Source organism: Squalius cephalus, assembly GCF_949319135.1.
Source record: "Squalius cephalus genome assembly, chromosome: 11".
Classification (NCBI taxonomy): domain Eukaryota; kingdom Metazoa; phylum Chordata; class Actinopteri; order Cypriniformes; family Leuciscidae; genus Squalius; species Squalius cephalus.
Genome location: NC_137132.1, coordinates 24,259,010 through 24,276,475, shown reverse-complemented (window position 1 = coordinate 24,276,475; position 17,466 = coordinate 24,259,010). Strand labels below are relative to the sequence as shown.

The 17,466-nt window shown below is 39.2% G+C and overlaps 1 protein-coding gene and 1 long non-coding RNA gene across 21 annotated transcripts in view; one reads left to right on the top strand and one right to left on the bottom strand.

Annotated features, from left to right (window-relative positions):
- The window catches only part of LOC307167187, a 26,917-nt gene extending 9,578 nt beyond the window's left edge, over positions 1–17,339 (bottom strand). Inside the window, exons 1-2 of the long non-coding RNA XR_013822745.1 lie at positions 17,204–17,339; positions 86–193 (exon numbers count right to left, since the gene is read on the bottom strand). This is a non-coding gene — a long non-coding RNA (uncharacterized lncRNA). The remainder of the gene's footprint in view (positions 1–85; positions 194–17,203) is intronic.
- mecom (MDS1 and EVI1 complex locus) overlaps positions 1–17,466 on the top strand; it is a 171,821-nt gene that overhangs the window by 128,312 nt on the left and 26,043 nt on the right. For 2 of the 20 annotated variants that reach the window (XM_079886165.1, XM_079886164.1), the window contains exon 1: positions 13,061–16,033. The exons of the other annotated variants lie outside the window; for them this stretch is intronic. The gene's annotated coding sequence lies outside the window, so the exon portion shown is untranslated. Of the gene's footprint in view, positions 1–13,060; positions 16,034–17,466 lie in introns of those variants that run through there. 20 annotated transcript variants of the gene reach the window in all.

The following is a 17,466-nucleotide window of genomic DNA, read 5'->3' as shown; positions in this document are numbered from 1 at the left end:
AACAGGATCTGCGGGGTCTTTGTGCATGTCCAGTGAAATGAGTCACACACACACACACACACACACACACGTGCTGGTCTTTTACTTGTTTGTCTCTCATTTCTGCTCCTCTACATGTGTCTCAGCTCTGGGCTCAGCTGCTTCCCACTTGGATGGATGTTGGTTTTGTTTCCTAGTAGCCTCAGCGATCAGCCTGTTCCAGATGCCCAGAATTCATTTGAAATGACACTTGGGAGGGAATTTACATCCTTAAACTGATCCAATTAGATCTCTGTTCTCCTGATAACAGATGTGTTAGGATACACCCATGGGCGTCAGGTCTATATAAGGGGTGTAAAAAAAAGATATATATATATATAGCCTATATATAAGTAATTACACTTAAAAAAAATTTAGTTAAAAAATACTCGAGAATTTCCTCTCGGCTTTTAATAGTCCGTTGCATTTTGTATGTAATTGCTGGATTTGGGAAACTTTGCGCAGGCCGTGGAATCATGTCTTAATAAAAGAGTTCTCCAAGAACCACTCACGTTCGAGCTTGCGTCTTAAAGTTTACCAACCAATTTCCTCCAGCACAAATAAATACTTTGGGTTTTTTTGTGTTGTATGTGCAATATTCAGGGTGTGCTACTTCTGGATGAAGGGAAACTTTGACCAGAAAGTACACATAAAGGTTTAATTTCTTCATTGTTGTTTGCAGAATTGAATATGCCGTAAGTTAAACAAACCTCCACTTAGTTGCAAAATAAACTGCATTATGCTGCTATTGTAATAGTTATACTGTCATTTATTCAAAAGTCTGAATTATAGAGCCCTACATTTTTGTGCAGATTTAGGGGCTGTTTACACTACACCGCTTTCAACTTATAACAGAAAAAATGCCATTTATTTACACGACAACAGCGTTTTGGTCTGAAATTACAAACTTTTGAAAACAAGTCCGTTATCATCTCTGTTTTTACGCATATGTATTACGTGTTCAGGCGCATGTTTTTTTACGAAGTGACATCGCCCACTACTGGCCTGACAGCAGAATACAGTGTTTTGAGTCATTTTTGCGGATCAGTGTGAACGGGATCAGTTTGACAACGTTGTCGTCTGTCCGCGAAAAACGCAAAGGACATTTTTTTTAGTTTTAGTACATTGTTGTCGTGTAAGCATACCCTTAATAATAACAAAAATTGCTAGTAATTTAAACTTAATGGTAAAAACACACTTTTTACATATAGAAGTTTTAAAGGTACAGTATCAAAAACACCCTGTTTAATTCTAGAAGTCAGAGAGGTAGAGAAAGTTAAGACTTTTGGTGTAAGAAACCTGACTAACATTAGAATTGAATTACACAATATGACATCTTTAATATGCTTTTTCTCACACTCTGTTCTCTGTAAAGCAGCTGCGTACTGAATGCTCAGACTCCATATTGAGTGTCTGACAACCCTGTGAGTGAACAGTGATGTGTGTGTGTGTGTGTGTGTGTGTGTGTGTGTGTGTGTGTGTGTGTGTGTGTGTGTGTGTGTGTGTGTATAGGGGATGGTAATGTCTTTAAGAGGTCTGTTTGAGGGATTTGAGTTCATTATGTGGATTTACATGCATCATTTACTGATCACTCTCCCCAGATGCAAATTCTGCATTTCTCCGTGGCTCATCGTTATTTTGATATCAGCTCATCCGCGGAGATATAAAAAATATTGAGAAGGAGCGAGACGGGGTCAGAGAGTTAGACAGAAGCACATGAGATATTGGTTCTTTAGTTATGATGGAGACTTTCATTTGACCTTATGCTGAGCTAATGATATTTTCGATCCCCTTGCTTTAAATCTTTCCCTCTTACAAACATGTTAGATTTTCATTATTTGGCATGTTTATTAAGTGTTTGCTGGTCCTGACAGTGTAGTTAATTTCAGGTTTTACTATCCTTCTTGAGGCAAATCCTGACACAAAAACGTTGAATGTTAAGTGTTATGATCAGAGTGGGAAATAAACATATTGCCAATGCAAAGCTGCCCGGTTTTGTGCGAAAATGTCCAATTTTACCTGCTACTTAGATTTTTACTAGCCAATTTAATTTTGTGTTGGACAAAAACAGCCAATATTGTTTTTTATATATTTTTATTTTATTATATATTCCTTCTTTAATTGGCCATCACTGCAAATGCAAAAAAACGTGTTAATTTCCCTCCCTAACTATAAGACTGCCTGAACAAGAGAAAGCCAATGAAAATTGAAGATAGACACTGAGAAAGTGAAGTCCATTTCCCGAATGACTCATGCATACGCACACACTTTGCCTTTAGAAATGCAGTCGCTCTTAAAACTGACTTAACTGTGCTCAGGTTTACTGAAAGAGTTTTGTGTGTGAGTTAATTAAGCTTGATTAATGGTGTGTGTTTTCGCTCTTGTGATATCGGTGACGACACAAAGCAGCGTTCGGCCATGTCAGGCTCAAAGATCACTTACCCACACACTCTCTCATCAATCACACACACACACAGAGCCGTGTGCAGCCTCGTCAAGCTCCACAAACACTGAATAAGTGTTTATGTGATCACATGTGATGGGTCCCCTCTTAGTAACACACACTGTCATCAATCACAAACACACACATGCTCACATACACTACCAGCTCAAAATTATCTCCTTTACTCACTATTTTCCCCTTTTTGTATCCCGTTGTCTCTCTCTTTAACATTTATCTCTTTTCATAAATGTTTTTGTCATGCTTTAAGGCCTTTTGGCAATTTCACTGTCAACATATCTCTTGTTTCTCTCTTTCATTCCCATCAAGTTCACATTTTCTCTCTTTTTTTTCCTTTCCCCCCGCTCCTTCGTTCTCTTTTTCTCTCCTTTTCCTCTCCGCTTCCCTTTTTATGTGGAGTTGCCGTAGGCGGCATGGCTGGCCGGCGAGGGTCACCAGAGGGAATTCTGGGAGCTGAGGTTCCAGTCATCCATTACCCTGCTTGTTTCTCACTCTGGCAGCCCTGCGACAGGGTTCTATTAAGAGCTCTTACACACGCACACACACACACACACACTCACACACACACTCATGCATTTGATCAGCGCTTAGATTACACTCTAAAAGCGCTGGACACACACATCACACTGTGTCGCAGACAGCCTCAGGCTTCACATGCACATAATGACATACAATATTCCACTGCAGTTTTCCTCATTATGCATGTAAGCATGTATTTATATGTGAGAGTGTATGTTCAGGTGCAGGGAATGTTTTTTTATTTTAACCCTGACCCGAAAATGTAAGAGAGAGTGAGAGAATATAAGAGCGTTATAAGAGTAATAACAACATTTGTTTTGTGTTTGGTTTGTTTCTTTAAATTTGTTTAATAGAATGAGACTGGACCATTTAAAGATACCAGGAATATTGAGCTTTATATATATATATATATAGAATGAGTTATTGTTATGAGTTGATAGGCTTATTGTCCATGGTTTGTAGATTTTTTGTTTGTTTTTTATTATCTGAAAAGAAAAAAAATGACAGTAAAGACTTTTATAATGTTACAAAAGATTTCTATTTCAAATAAATGACGCTCTTTTAAACTTTCTATTTATCAAAAAATCCGAAAGAAAATGTATCACAGTTTTCAACATTGTTAATAATAACAAATGTTTCTTGAGCATCAGATCAGCATATTAGAGTGATTTCTGAAGGATCATGTGACACTGAAGACTGGAGGAATGATGCTGAAAATACAGCTTTACCATCACAGGAATAAATTGCACATAAAAATATATTAAAAGAAAAAACAGTTATTTTAAATAGCAATAATATATCACAATAGTACTGTTTTTACTGTATCTTTTTAATCAAAATAAACGCATAAAAGACTTCTTTCGAAAACATTTAAAAAATCTTACTGGCCCTGAACTTTTGGGGCAAACTTTTTGTAGCATATGGCTAAACCTAAGGTACTTTATCATCTGTCAGGTGAAAATGTTAACGGAAGTTAAATGTGTGCCGAATGCCATTTAATTCTGTCTTTAACTGTTTACTGTTAAATGTATTGGCAATTAAACCTTCATTGTTATCCAATGAATAGACAAGCCCCCTCTTGCTTTGCTGTTAGGGAACCCCTTAAGTACTATCATTAAATCCACATATGCATTCACACACGTGCACCTACATGCTGACACACGTTCGTATTTATACAGACGCAACCCAAACACAATATTTTTTCTCCCTTTTGACCACATAACACCTGGTCTTAAAGCCTGCGGTAAACTTTAAAGCTCTGTACATCTGCAGCATACATCATAAACCTGCGACCAGCAGACATAAGTACATCATAAACATGAGCCAACCCTCACACACCTCACAGCTGCCCCTGAGCGCATCGCAAACACACACCGCTTTATAAACCTCTCCTCTTTATTATGACATCATAAACATGAGCCCTATCCCAGATTCATCCATGTGTTCACTGCTGTTCTTTTAGAACCTGTGAAAGAAAGGACGGAAGCAAAAGAACAGGGAGGGAGGAAAAAAGGTATGAGGAAGCAAGGAAAAAAGGGAGAAAGAAAATGAGTGAATGAGGAAGGAAAGAAGACAGTAAGGAAAGAAAAAGAGGCAAGGAAAGAATGAAAAAAGGAGTGAAGTAGGAAGGAAGGGAGCAAGACAGATAGGAAAAAAGGGAGGAAGTATGGAAAGAAAGAACAAAAGAAGGGACAAAGAAAAAGCAGGCAAGGAAAGAAGCTAAAGGGAGTTCTGAAAGAAGTAAGCAAGGAAGGAAAGATGAAGGAAGGAAGAGAGGAAAGGAATGAGGGAAGGAGGAAGAAAAGGGAAGTATGGAATGATGGAATGAACTTCCCTATAGGAAGGAAGGAAGGAAAAGGGGAGTGAGGAAGCAAGGAAGGAAGGAAGGAAAATGGGAGTGAGGAAGCAAGGAAAGAAGGAAGAAAGAAAAGGAGTGAAGTAGGAAAGAAAGAAGCAAGACAGGAAAGAAGGGAGAAAGTATGGAAAGAACAAAACAAGGGGAAAGGAAAAAGGAAGAAAGGAAGTTCAAGGGAGTTCAGAAAGAAGCAAGGAAGGAAGGAAGAAGAAGGAAAAAAGGGAGAAGAAAGGAAAGATGAATGAAGGAAGAGAGGAAAGGAATGAGGGCAGAAGAAAGTATGGAAGGATGGCATGAACTTTCCTTTAGCAAGGAAGGGGAAAAGAAAGAGTTGAAGGAAGGAAGAAAGAATGAAAGAGCGGTAGAAAAAGGAACCATGGAAAGAATGAAAATGAAGAAAGAATAGAAAAGAAATGAAGGAAAGAAAGAAGTAAGTACACAGGAGAAAGAATTAACTAAGTCTAAAAGGAAAGTAGACAAAAAGGAAAAGAGGAAGGAAAGAAGACAATAAAGAAAGAATGTAAGAAGGAAGTACGAAAGTTTGAGAAATGCAGTCAGAATACTTGGAGGAAAATGTTAAGTGGGGAACTCAAGAAGGCGATGGAGTGAATGAGAAAGTGTCAAACAAACAGATGTTTAGTGTGAGCTGATCTGTGCTCTGTGTACACACACTCCACATCTTCATAATCACCCACTTTCACTCCTTATACTCACAGATAGAGCAGGGGTCTCGCTGGGGAACTGTGGGATTTACGTTAGGACAGATTTAGGCTATTGGGGTGAAGGGAAGCTTAACACTAGGAAATTTATGGATATTAGTGAGATATTTTTGGAGGCATGTGCACTTTAGCTTGTGGTATGCTGTACTTTGTACTGTTTGCTTTTTGCAGGTGATTTTGCTCTAATAAACATTAAAAGACTGACTGTAGAAGGGAAGTTAATTGTTATATATATATATATATATATATATATATGTTTAAAAGTCAGTACGAGTTTTCGAAGAAATTAATACTTTTATTCTGCGAGAATGCGTTCGTTTTACCAAAAGTTGCAGTAAAGGCATTCATAATGTTATACAAAATATTTCTATTTTACATAAATAATATTCTTTTGAACTTTCCATTCATCAAAGAATCCTTGGAAAAAAGTATCGTTCACTGTGTCTATGAAAATATTAAGCAGCACAATATTTTTTTTACTTTGAAAATAAAAAAGTGACATTTCCTTAAATGTATACGCACCGTAAAAAATTATATGATCAATAAGTTATGACAACATATGTTTTTACATTGCTTTATCTCATCAAAATAAGTCAAGCAATTTTCAACTTTTGATGTATATTTTTTAAAAGTTATACAAGAATCAACTCATTTTTTAAGTCAATTTAAGTTGAAATGACTTAAACATCCAAGTTGATTGTACTTAAAAAATTAAGGCAGCAACTTTTTCTTACACTGCTTTGAAGATGGGATCTAAGTGTGTGTGTGTGTGTGTGTGTGTGTTAATGAGAAGAGAATGTGTGTGTAATCAGTAGCCGTTTCCTGTCTCATCGTCTGCAGGGCCTCCCTCTCTCTCTCTCTCTCCCTCTCTCTCTCTCTCTCTCTCTCTCTCTCGCTCTCTCTCTCTCTCTCTCGCTCTCTCTCAAACTCTGTCTAATGACAACTTTAGGGAAACTACCGTCTTTGGTATGGTCAGTGTGTTTGTACATGTAAAGTGTGTGCCTATTTCTGTGCTGATCGATATTTAATGGCGATACAGATGTTGTTCATCCACAAGAGAGAGGGAGAGAAATGTATCAATGTTAGTTTATGTAAGGAGAGCGTGTTTATGTTAAGTCCGCTGACGCGTCTTGCATTAGGACATCATCGCAGTGAAGACTAGAGAGAGAGGGACGGAAGAAAAGAGCAGAGGAAAGAGCTTTGGCATTGTGAGTAATGCAGAGAACGCGGTGAAAGATGAATGAAGAGTTATGCCAAGAGAAAAGATGGAAGAGTGAAATATTGGAGGGATGGAGAGACGAAAGAGGGAAATAAAGAGGGAGAGAGAGATGATCTAGTCAAATCCCAGTAGTGTTCCATCACCCCAAACTCACAATAAGCATCGATCCACCTGTACCTGAGTGTGTGTGTGTGTGTCCGCACACCATTGTCTTATTCGCTCTCTCTCTCTCACACACACACACACACATGATTGATCACTGAATCAGTCTCACCAACATTCAGCCATAAAAGCTATAACTGGCCCTCATAAAAGCAGATTTATCAGGCCAGGCCTGCCCGGTGCCCGCACGCCGCCCAAAAGCATGTGACACCTTCATGATTGGGCTGGAATTGAATAAACCTGCACTATTGACGCCGATGTCTGACAAGTCAATCAGCTCCTGGTACACACACAAGCTGACTTAAGCATGAGAATGGAGTCTTCTCAAAGACTTTTTTGTGTTTCTGCATACATTTAAGTTACAAACTAACTCATAAACGCAAGCAAATTGTGTCGCAGCACTTTAGCATCTTGGGTTAAATATAAACCGACTCTAACTTCACTCCCCTTTGAAGCTACTGGAAACCAGCGAAGCTCTAAATAGGAGTAACCAAATCTCACTGCGACAAGTTAATTAGGCAAAGTTGTCTTTTTATCCTCTTTGAAATGTAGCGTTCTGTTAGTTCTGCTTGCAATTAAACCTAAGGGTGTCCATTTCCTTTTAAACGCTCCTTAGATAAACTCTCAAACCCAGCCTTCGGAGAAGTCCTCAGTTAAAGTCGCCCATGCGCAAAAGCCTATAGGAATCCAATCAGGGAAAAAGATCACAGGCCTGGAGAGGAAATTGGTCTTTTATTCTTTTCCTCAAGCCTACAATGAGCATCACAGCTAAGTGAGAGGAAATCAAAGAAACATGATGTTACAATAATAGGCTATGATTTACATTATCCACCCATAATCCCATTTGGCTTTTTGAAATATCGAAATTCCATTTCTTAGACCGCCAAATCATGCAAACAAATTGGCTTCTATTTGACGATCTTTTAGTGCTCGCGATTTGTCACCTCGTTTGACTTTTCCTCGTAATTAAAAAGGTGCGAACGCATTATGGTGGCAGCCAAAATGAAGAAGCACATCAGTAACACGTGTGCGCCAGGTCGCCTCCGAAACACCTGCGTTTGCGGGAGGAGGAAAGAAATCCGCTTTTAAAGGCTTTTTCCAGCACTAATGACATCAGTTTAAAAGGTGGCATTGAAAAGATTGCGTAGCGCGCTAAGTGCCTCTTACATGCGTGATTATTAAAACGTGGACCTGACTGTTTTAATGGCCACCGTTGCTCCACAGGAATTTCATTTCCCGCTCGGTTTAAGACACCGAGCGACGGCCTGTGGATGTAATGAGCCTTTTTTGTGGTATCTAATTTCTTATTACGAAGGTGTGTGTGAGTGTGTGCGTGTCTGGTCCTCCTGCCGGTAAGCACACCAGATTGGCCTATCTCTCAAATGTTAAATATTAGGCTTTAAATTGGACACGCCGTACGGGAGAGCTCGCTGCTCCCTCTCAAGTGCAACACACATCAAAGGCTCTCAGACAGCTCAATAAACGTAATGAATGCTCTACACCCCCGCCTCGGACCAGAGGTGGTACGTTCTACTACGTTAGCATTAAAATAGTGATATCTACAGGCCTTAAACCCTGTAAAGACTGGCATATGAAAATTTTAACAATTTATTGAACCTTTAGGCAAAATATAAAATAAAAAAAAAACATTTGTTGTTGAGTATTATATTTCATATATTGGGATTGCATACTATTGCATGAGCTCACATTAATTTTATTCAGGGGCCCCCAAAAATATGCAAAAAAGTAAGATGAAATTCTGATAGCTTGTAATGCAAATCAATGAGATCCTTATAAAAGTATAACAGACTACTTGCATTAATGCATTTAAATATCAGTTGTCACTCTATATCTCCCCAAAATATGTCTTTGTAAGATAATTAAATGCTTTGTTTAAGGATAAAAGTTCATAATGCAATGCAATACAATGACTGAGAGATGTATAAGAATGTCCTGATTTTGCGGAGTTAGACACGTTCCTGGGTCAACATATTTTGTTGATCCCTGAACTATATTCCTGTCTGTAAATTTATTCCTAACCATATCCCTACCCCTAAACCTAACCCTGCCCATAAATGATCCCTAAAATCAGATTGAAATGACAGGTGAATAACACTGATGTAGAAGCACATAACCCTGGTTGTGAACCTAAACTTGACATAAACTGTAAACTTGTCAGGTTCTGCGTACAAATAAACGTTCCTCAAAAGACTGTTGTATCATATTTCATACTAGAATTTTAACATGATTTTTCTAAAATATTATGTACGAGTAAACCAAGTAAATGTTCATTTTGAAATATTACTAACAATATAAAAGTTATTCTTACACTTACTTTATAAAAATCATTAAAGATTTAAAATCAAAAAGACACATCTATCACACACAAAGCTTTTTAGAAGGCCTTTTACTTGCTAAAAAGTATGAATTACCAATCAGAAAGCAGGTATTATGTATTGCACAAATATTTTATTGTGTTGATAGTTTAGTCTTTAGAAATGTTCAATATCAAATATGATACAGTAGGGTTAAGAAGCAAATTGCTCGCCCTACAGAGTCCAATAACATTTCCTTCCAAAGCCCTGAGATGTCTATATGTGTGTGGTGATACTGTGGTAAATGAAGTTTATGAAATGAAATTTCCAGAGTGTCCCATTGTGTTCAAGATTCGCTCGTCCTTCTCCCGCCTCACCTAATTTATGTTTTAAAAACGTTACCTCTGACACCGCTGTGGACTTTATTGCACCCCACGGCTGGCATACAGAGTGGGCCATGTGTGTGTGTGTGTGTGTGTGTGTGTGGAAACGAAAAGGAAGTATCTGTGATTACCGCAGCCCCGTATCATAAACCCCTCCTCTCCCCCCATCCCCGCGAGGTGGCACATTCCAACGGTCGGCCGTGTGCCACGCGGTGCCTGAGGCCGCACTTCAGGAGAGAGACTTCTCAACCCCGAAAATCAGCGGTGTGAATACAAGTCCGGCACTTCCCACCTATGTTTTCTGAGAAAGAAAAAAAAGGGATCCCCCCGTGGCCCTTATAAGTCTCACGGTTTGAATGGCGCATTGTACTGCAGACTACTGGTTCTGTTTTAGGCCCGCCTGTGTTATTGCGCCCGAGTCACGTCTTGTCATTCCCGCTGTCAAAGCAATTAACTTCATGTTAGCCAGAGAACACAATCTATCTGTTTCACGCCTGACGGTCTGGCGCAAAGGATCCCGCCACTTACGCGAACTCGTTTCATATCCAAAACATAAATTATGCTTGTACTAACCGATCCTCCTGAGAAGACCGCAGCGACTTTTTAGGTTCCTAATGACGATTGAAAATGTATGATGTTGCTATAAAGTGGTGCGTACTGCATTTAAACAATCAGTTTTGTCATCTGTGGTAGCTGTTTGTTCCACACATATATAAAGACTCAATTATTCAGTGTGTAGGTGAAAGTTTTGGGAGCTCAGCCAGTTTTGTTTTCTCTTGGCTGTGTGTGTGTGTGTGGAGATGAAACGTAGGCCCCTCGTCGCACAGCCGGGCCCCAGGGCCCACGGGGGCCACGACGGGTGAGACTGCACAGACGGGGCCAAGATGATGGGGTACTAATTCAACACAACTCATAGGGCTCGCTCCTGAAATAGATGGCAGAAACACACTCTCTCTCTCTTTCTCTGTGACCCTGGCGAATGAAAATAATCTGAAATAATTAGAAGCGAGCCGGGGACCGGGTGAGAGGGTAAACACGGCGCAGGCGCGGCGGACTAAGCCAGGGCACCTCGGAGGAGGAGGGGGGAGGGGGGGCGCTCTGACCCCGTCCACATAAAGCTGTGATTTATGGCACGCAGGGCGCAGCAGCGGGGATGCGGTACCTCTCTCAGAGAACCAAATTACCGAGGTGGAGATTAACACACGCTCTACGGGCCTACTTCCAGATCCGAGGAAATTTTTTATTTACATTTTTCCACTTTCATTTCCTCCCTTCTCTTAATGGTAATTGGTTGGTGTTAGTAAAGAGAGCTCTCAAAGCCCCTCAAGAGTGTTTTATTTTGGGATACAGATGGAGAAGAGTGGCAGTTTTGTGTGCCACGCATGCAATATTTTTTTTTTAATGTCAAAACTTGCAGAATTGTACTGACAGATGTGCCACGCTTTATACATCTTCTTGTGAATTTTACACTTGATCTTATTTGTTAAAAAAAAATTTGCAAAAAAAGAAATGTAATATTTGTATCCATGTTGGTTTCATATATTTTAGAAAAACATTTATACCACTTTCATCAAAGATCTTGATTTATTGATTGATGATTTTGAAATGTCAAATAGCTATTAAAAGTACTAAAATACCTTCCTTGCAACTTGAATGCATGCAAGTTTTAGGTGTTACATCTAAAAAAATAGGTTTTTCTTGGCAATTTTTGAGTCATAAAGTTGTTTTTTAACTCCATTTTGAACAAAACATGCCTTTTATGAAAGGTCAAAATGTGACATTACACTGTAAAATATGATATGATCAATAAGTTATGACAACATATGTTTTTACATTGACTTAACTCACCAAACAAGTTAAGCAATTTTCATCTTTTTCATGTTATACAAGATTAAACTCATTTTTAAGGTCCGTTTAATGTCATTTATACTTAAACATCCAAGTTGATTGTACTATGTTGATTGATTACAGTGTACTAAAAACTTAATGACTTTGGCATGCAGTCAAAGAGCTCCTCTCTATGTTATGTTTTTCTTGTCACATGACATACAACATGGCTTCCTGCTGGATGCTTAACACTTTGATTTGGCATAAACAAAATAATTAAAAAAAAATCGTTTTACAATGTCCAAACAGTTACATCACCTACACATTTTTCACTTTAAACCTCACAAAAAAAATATCAAGATGACTTTTAATTCAGAAACGTTAAATATATTCATCATAGTGCAAGTCATTGTCCATATGAATTGCTTTTTTTTTTTTTTTTTGACCCATTGTGCAAAATGTTATTAATGTTGTTGGTGATGACGTTGTTCTTGTTATATTTAGTATTAGTTGCTATTTAAAATTTATGAAGCTCTATCTAGCCACCTTTAAGAACATTATATTGCTTTTTTCATTAGATTTTCAAGCTATTAGAGGCAAACAAAAGATGACTAAGTGGTAAGGAGTCTCAGCCCCGGGCTCTAAATTGGTCGGTTGGAGCAGTTTTAAATGAGTTTTGCTTGAGCCCATTGATTGAGTGGCCCCGCACTTTAAATTAATAGCTGGTTGTGGAGTCCAGCGTCTGCAGGGAGGAGTGCAAGCTTAATGCAGCTTTTCGCTCCTGTCAATGGGAGGTCTATCCCGATGAATGGTTGAACTATTTCATGTGGATTTGGCTGCGATATTCCCCCCCTCTTTCCCGTTAGGATGTGCAGGAATGCACCTCGTACACAGTGTTTCCATTAGAGCGCGGCTCCGGGGCCGAGGGAGACCGCGGGGAGCAGCTCCTTCTCGGCGTCAGTTTCTCGCCCATCTGGGATTCCCCTCCGCACAAGCTTCAGCTAACGGCTTAATGCGCGCAGTCTAGAGCCTGTCCACTGCAAATAAACAAACCCGAGCTGCAGCGCTGCCTGCCTGCAGACTGACAAAGCATTGCGTCTGGGAAGAAGGGGGAACGGTAACGCATTGGCTGCATCCAAACTTTAGCAGATTTCATGTAGCGAAACAAAAATACAAGATGCGGCTTTAAAGTGATTCAGAACAAACAAACAAATAAAAACAAGTGTAGCTTAGTCATAGAAAGATTTTGACGCAGCTTGAAAGCAGTTTCTCCACCCAAAAAAATCGATTTGTTATTCTGTTCAAAGTGTTTATGAATGCATATAAAACGCCAAACATTTAATATCTTATGAAACATGTTTTGTATTAGGCTATTTATTGTAATCGTCACAGTGTGGGTCAATGAAGTGACGCTCTCGATTAGGTCGATCAAAAACGCGTTAAACATTATGTAATTCATAGACAACGTGTGTATAAAGTCAAAAATGTTAGGTGGTGTAACTGTCCAGAAAGGGGGGGGGGGGGGGGGGGGGGTTGTTCAGTTGTCAGTTGTTGTTGTTTTTGTTTTTTTGTTTAAAAATAATCGGTATGGCATTTTTGTTTTTTAAATGTTATTAATAACTTATAAAATATACATCAAATGAACAAAGTGTTCGTGGCGTATCCAACATGCAGGAAGCCATTTTGTTGTCTTGTGTGAAGAAAACCATAAAACTGAGAGGACCACTTTACACTTTACGTCGTCCATTCAATTCATTTTTAATATCACCTTTAAAAAAAAAAGTATGAAAATGCACGTATTGTTTGATCACATGATTGATGACGTTTTTTTAGAACATTTACTTGTTACATCACCAGTCAAAGATTTTCAAATATTACATTTTTACACTGTAAAAAAATTATATGATCAATAAGTTCTAACAACATGTGTTACATTGCTCATCAAAATAAGTTTTTTTTAAGTCAGTTTAGTTGAATTTAAGTTGAAATGACTTAGACATCCAAGTTGATTGTACTTAAACATTGAAGGCAGCAACTTTTTTTTTACAACTTTGGCACGTTTTAAACTTGTTTTTTCTTCTTCTCCCTAATATCATCCTATCTTTAGCTATTTGTCATTGACCCATATGCAGTCAGCTATAACATGCTAGTTTAAACAAACACCCAAACAAAAAAAATCTACTATCTAAATGACAGTGCTTTTATTTAATAAATTCATATAGGGTCGGATTAAATTCTGTTTTATTGAATTCAATCATGGTTAAGCGTCGAGTTGCATTGTAGGTCGTTCCTGCGATTTTCTATTTGGAGGCAATACAACTGAATCTTTCATGTTCCATCTAGCAATTTGACGCCTTAATGTGTACGGCGTAGTGTGCAGCAATTTCCCAGCCGTGAAAAGAAATGACTCCCGGTCTCGGTTCTCCACAGCTCCGCGCTTGACTGATGCGCTTCCCTCCAGAGAGAGCGAGAGGCGGGCAGTTCTCTAAATAATACAGTCTCTCGACTTCACGAATATATCGAATTAAACATTTGTGCCCATTCAAATACTGCCTGCAGGTTTCTCCCTACACATATGACATTAAACAACGTGTCACCAATGCAAAAAAAAATGCAACTTCATTCCTGAGGAAAGCGGTAAGTTTCCCTCCCCTGTTTAAACTCGGCTCACTACGCCATCTACTGGGACGGACGAGAAGTGACTCTTCAGGAGTTACCCCTGCCCCGTGGGCTCTCTTACCCCGTGTTACCCCTGGCTTGGTACAGATACCACCGGCCCTTTTTGTTTATCTGCTATCGCTTCCTCCTTTTCAGAACAATTGAGCTGAGGAGCCTCTATCGCCAGCCTCCATCAGACCCCGGCGAGGCCAGGCAATCACTTTCCCAGATTACTTGTATTTAATACACAATGCATCATAAACCAAATCCCTCATCCTGACAGGGAGAAAATAGAACAGCTCATAGCTTGAGCTTTCCCAATTTATGGCTAAATTAAAAAGGCTTCCAACAATGGACAAGTCGAGGAATGGCAGGAAATCGATGCGCGGCGGACCGGGGTCTCTTTGCGGTTCTCAAGGAGCGCGGGTCTATGGGAATCTTTGGCGAGGGCCGCCGTATTTACACATGATTTTTCCTGTCCTTCCTCCGCGTCTGCCCTGCGATTTCATTTAACAATGGACATTATCTGGACCTTGAGTTCAATGTCAAAGATAGGCCAGGGAAGCATATTCATCTTCATCAGAGTCATTAGAGTCCCGTCAATGGACTGTGCTTCTTGCATGCCCTGGACTCCAAGAAAATGTCTCTCTTCTCACTCTAAAAAATAAGGGTCTGATAAGAAGTCGTTTAAGGTTTTAAAGTCCTTCGGAAACTCTGATAAAGGGGGGTGGTTTATAAAACAGTGTTAATTGCTAAACCACTTGATGAACCTTTATTTTTAAGTAGCCTAATTCGCTATCTATTGAAATATTTATAATGCAAAACAAAAAGTGCATCTATAATGACCACATAAATGTCGTTATTTAACGCATTTAATTTTGTTGAAATGGTAGGAAATTATTGTCCTGCTCATAAAACAACTACTTTCTTTTTTAAATCGTGAAATAATGAGTGTTTTGTGTATGAGAAGTAATGGGAGAGGATTTTCGTGGGCTCGTGACTGGGAGCAGGTGTAATGTGCATGAGGGGAAAAGAAGGAAAAAAAGTAGCCTACTATTTGAAGAGTTAAAGTATAGCATTTTTGTGTTTACTGAAGCTAAACATAAATGTTATTTCTTAAATTAGTCGTAATGTTAGTTATACGTCATTTAGCTTTAAGAAAACACTGGAACAGAGTTACACCTCACTGCACTTGCACTTGCACGAGCCTCCCTCGTTCTCGCGTCCTTCCCCCGCGAGCAAAGCAAGCTGGGAGAGAAAAACGCCGCTGATTTCATGATTGCTGGATGGCTTCATCAAAGCGGGGAAATTCGGGTCTATCCACGAGCAGCCCCGTCCCGACCTCGCGCTGACCTCGCATCTCCGCGAGCGCGGGGGAGCCTCGCGCAACTTCCGACCGGTGGACACGCGAGACAGGTCCCCCCTCCTCCTCATCATCATCCTCCTCCTCCTCCTCAGCGCATCTCCCTCGCATGGGACAAGAGAGGATCCACTTGAACGGGACAGACAGAGACACTCCTACACGTTCGGATCACTGAAGGTGGACGATTCCTCCTGCTTGTTTCTTGTTCACACTCTTGCGCTCGCGATCCCATGCCAGGAAGAGGGACAGTGAATAAAACCGCCAGTCAGACAGATCAACACCTGGGGACTTTCAACGGACTGAAGTTGGACAAAGTTCTTGTCCGCGGGGAAATTTAGCGTGTCGTCCACTTGATAAGAGCAAAACGAGAGGAAAGAGGCGGTGATTTGTTTTTTTTCTCTTCAGCGAGAGACACGGGATACATGCCGCAAAACACAACGGGCGCGTTCAAGCTTCATTCGGGGCTGTTGTGAGTTTTTTGGTGGTGTTTCTTTGACTCATTCTTCCCAGTGAGATTTCCGTGGGGTTCTTAAGGTAGGCGGTTTATGTCCTTATATCAACGTTTCTCTCTGACAAGCCGCGAATTAATGGTCAAATAAAAGTCCATTCATCCTTCACCTTTGAACTTGTTTAATTGTATCGAAACGAAGGGCTTCGGTTCTTTTCTCTGAAGCGTAACGCTTAAACGCCTTGCTTGTGTGTGTCGCTAAGATCTTAAGCTTTTTTTTTTTCTTGGTCTTCACGTTTTGTATTTTTGTAGGATTTTGGGGGTATTTTTCTGAGTAACATTTTATTGACTTTTCTTCACTTAGTAGCAGTTGAGTAAACTTATTTTCGTAGCGATATTTCACGTTTTATTTTTGTTTGAAACAATTGTGTGCATTCGTCAAACGAATTTTGTTCAGTGAAAGCAGCAGATGGACAAGACAATAGAATATAAAAAACGAAAGTAATTATAGCTTACAAATGTTTCTAGTTTTACGAGTTTAGTGTGAAATAAAAACTTTTCTTTTTCTAAAAAAAGAACATTATTTTAACAGTACATTTCTAGACTAGATAAATGCACTTTTGCTACATAGCCTAGCCTGCATGTTTTCTGACGTTTTGTCTATTTATTTTAACCCAAATTGTTTGTTCCTATCGTTCTTTTTTTAAGTGTGTGAGGTGTATAAGAGGATCAGTGTTGATCCACTTGATTTATTTGACCTTAAATTAATAAACTCAGGGACAAAATTTTAAAGAAATGTTTCGTTTGCAATTAAAAAGTATCTGTCGCGTTTTTTATCCGTTAACAATGTGTTCATATTTGTTTCACATCATGGAAAGAGCGAGAGGGAACGTGAACTGTTTGGCAGCTCTGGAAAGATAAACCCGTTATTCTGTTTCGAGATTTTTGGCAGAAAGTGTAGTTCTGACTTGAAAGTCTGTCTTTATGAAATACTTTTGTCTTTGCAAAATCATTTTGTTTGCATGCAGAACATTTTAAGCTTTTCCATTTTCCATTTAAATGCATCTAAATTTGTATTTAAATAGTAAAACCTTTCAAATGTTTGACATGGATATGTGCTGAAAATGAAATAGACTAACTACATTGAAAAATTATAGTATGCATTTAAAACAAATTTTGTCCATTTCACAAAACAACACTGGATTATACAGTAGACTACTCGAAAAATGACTGTGGTGTTGATGTGTAAAACTTACGTGAACAGACGTCAGTGAGCAGATCCACTAGATGATGTTTAAGATGAAGTTAAGGATTTTGTTTTGTTTGTGACATTCGCTTGATGACTAGACAGTAAAGCTGAAGAGAGGGAGAGAAGTGAAGTGTGCAAAGAAGATGTTGTCAGAGCCTGTATGAGTGTTTTAGAGAAAGTGTGTGTGTGTGTTTGACTTATCTGTGTTGCCTCAGTGGGTGGCATGAGATTTTAGTCACTGCACAGTAATCTTTAAAAGTTCAAGATCAA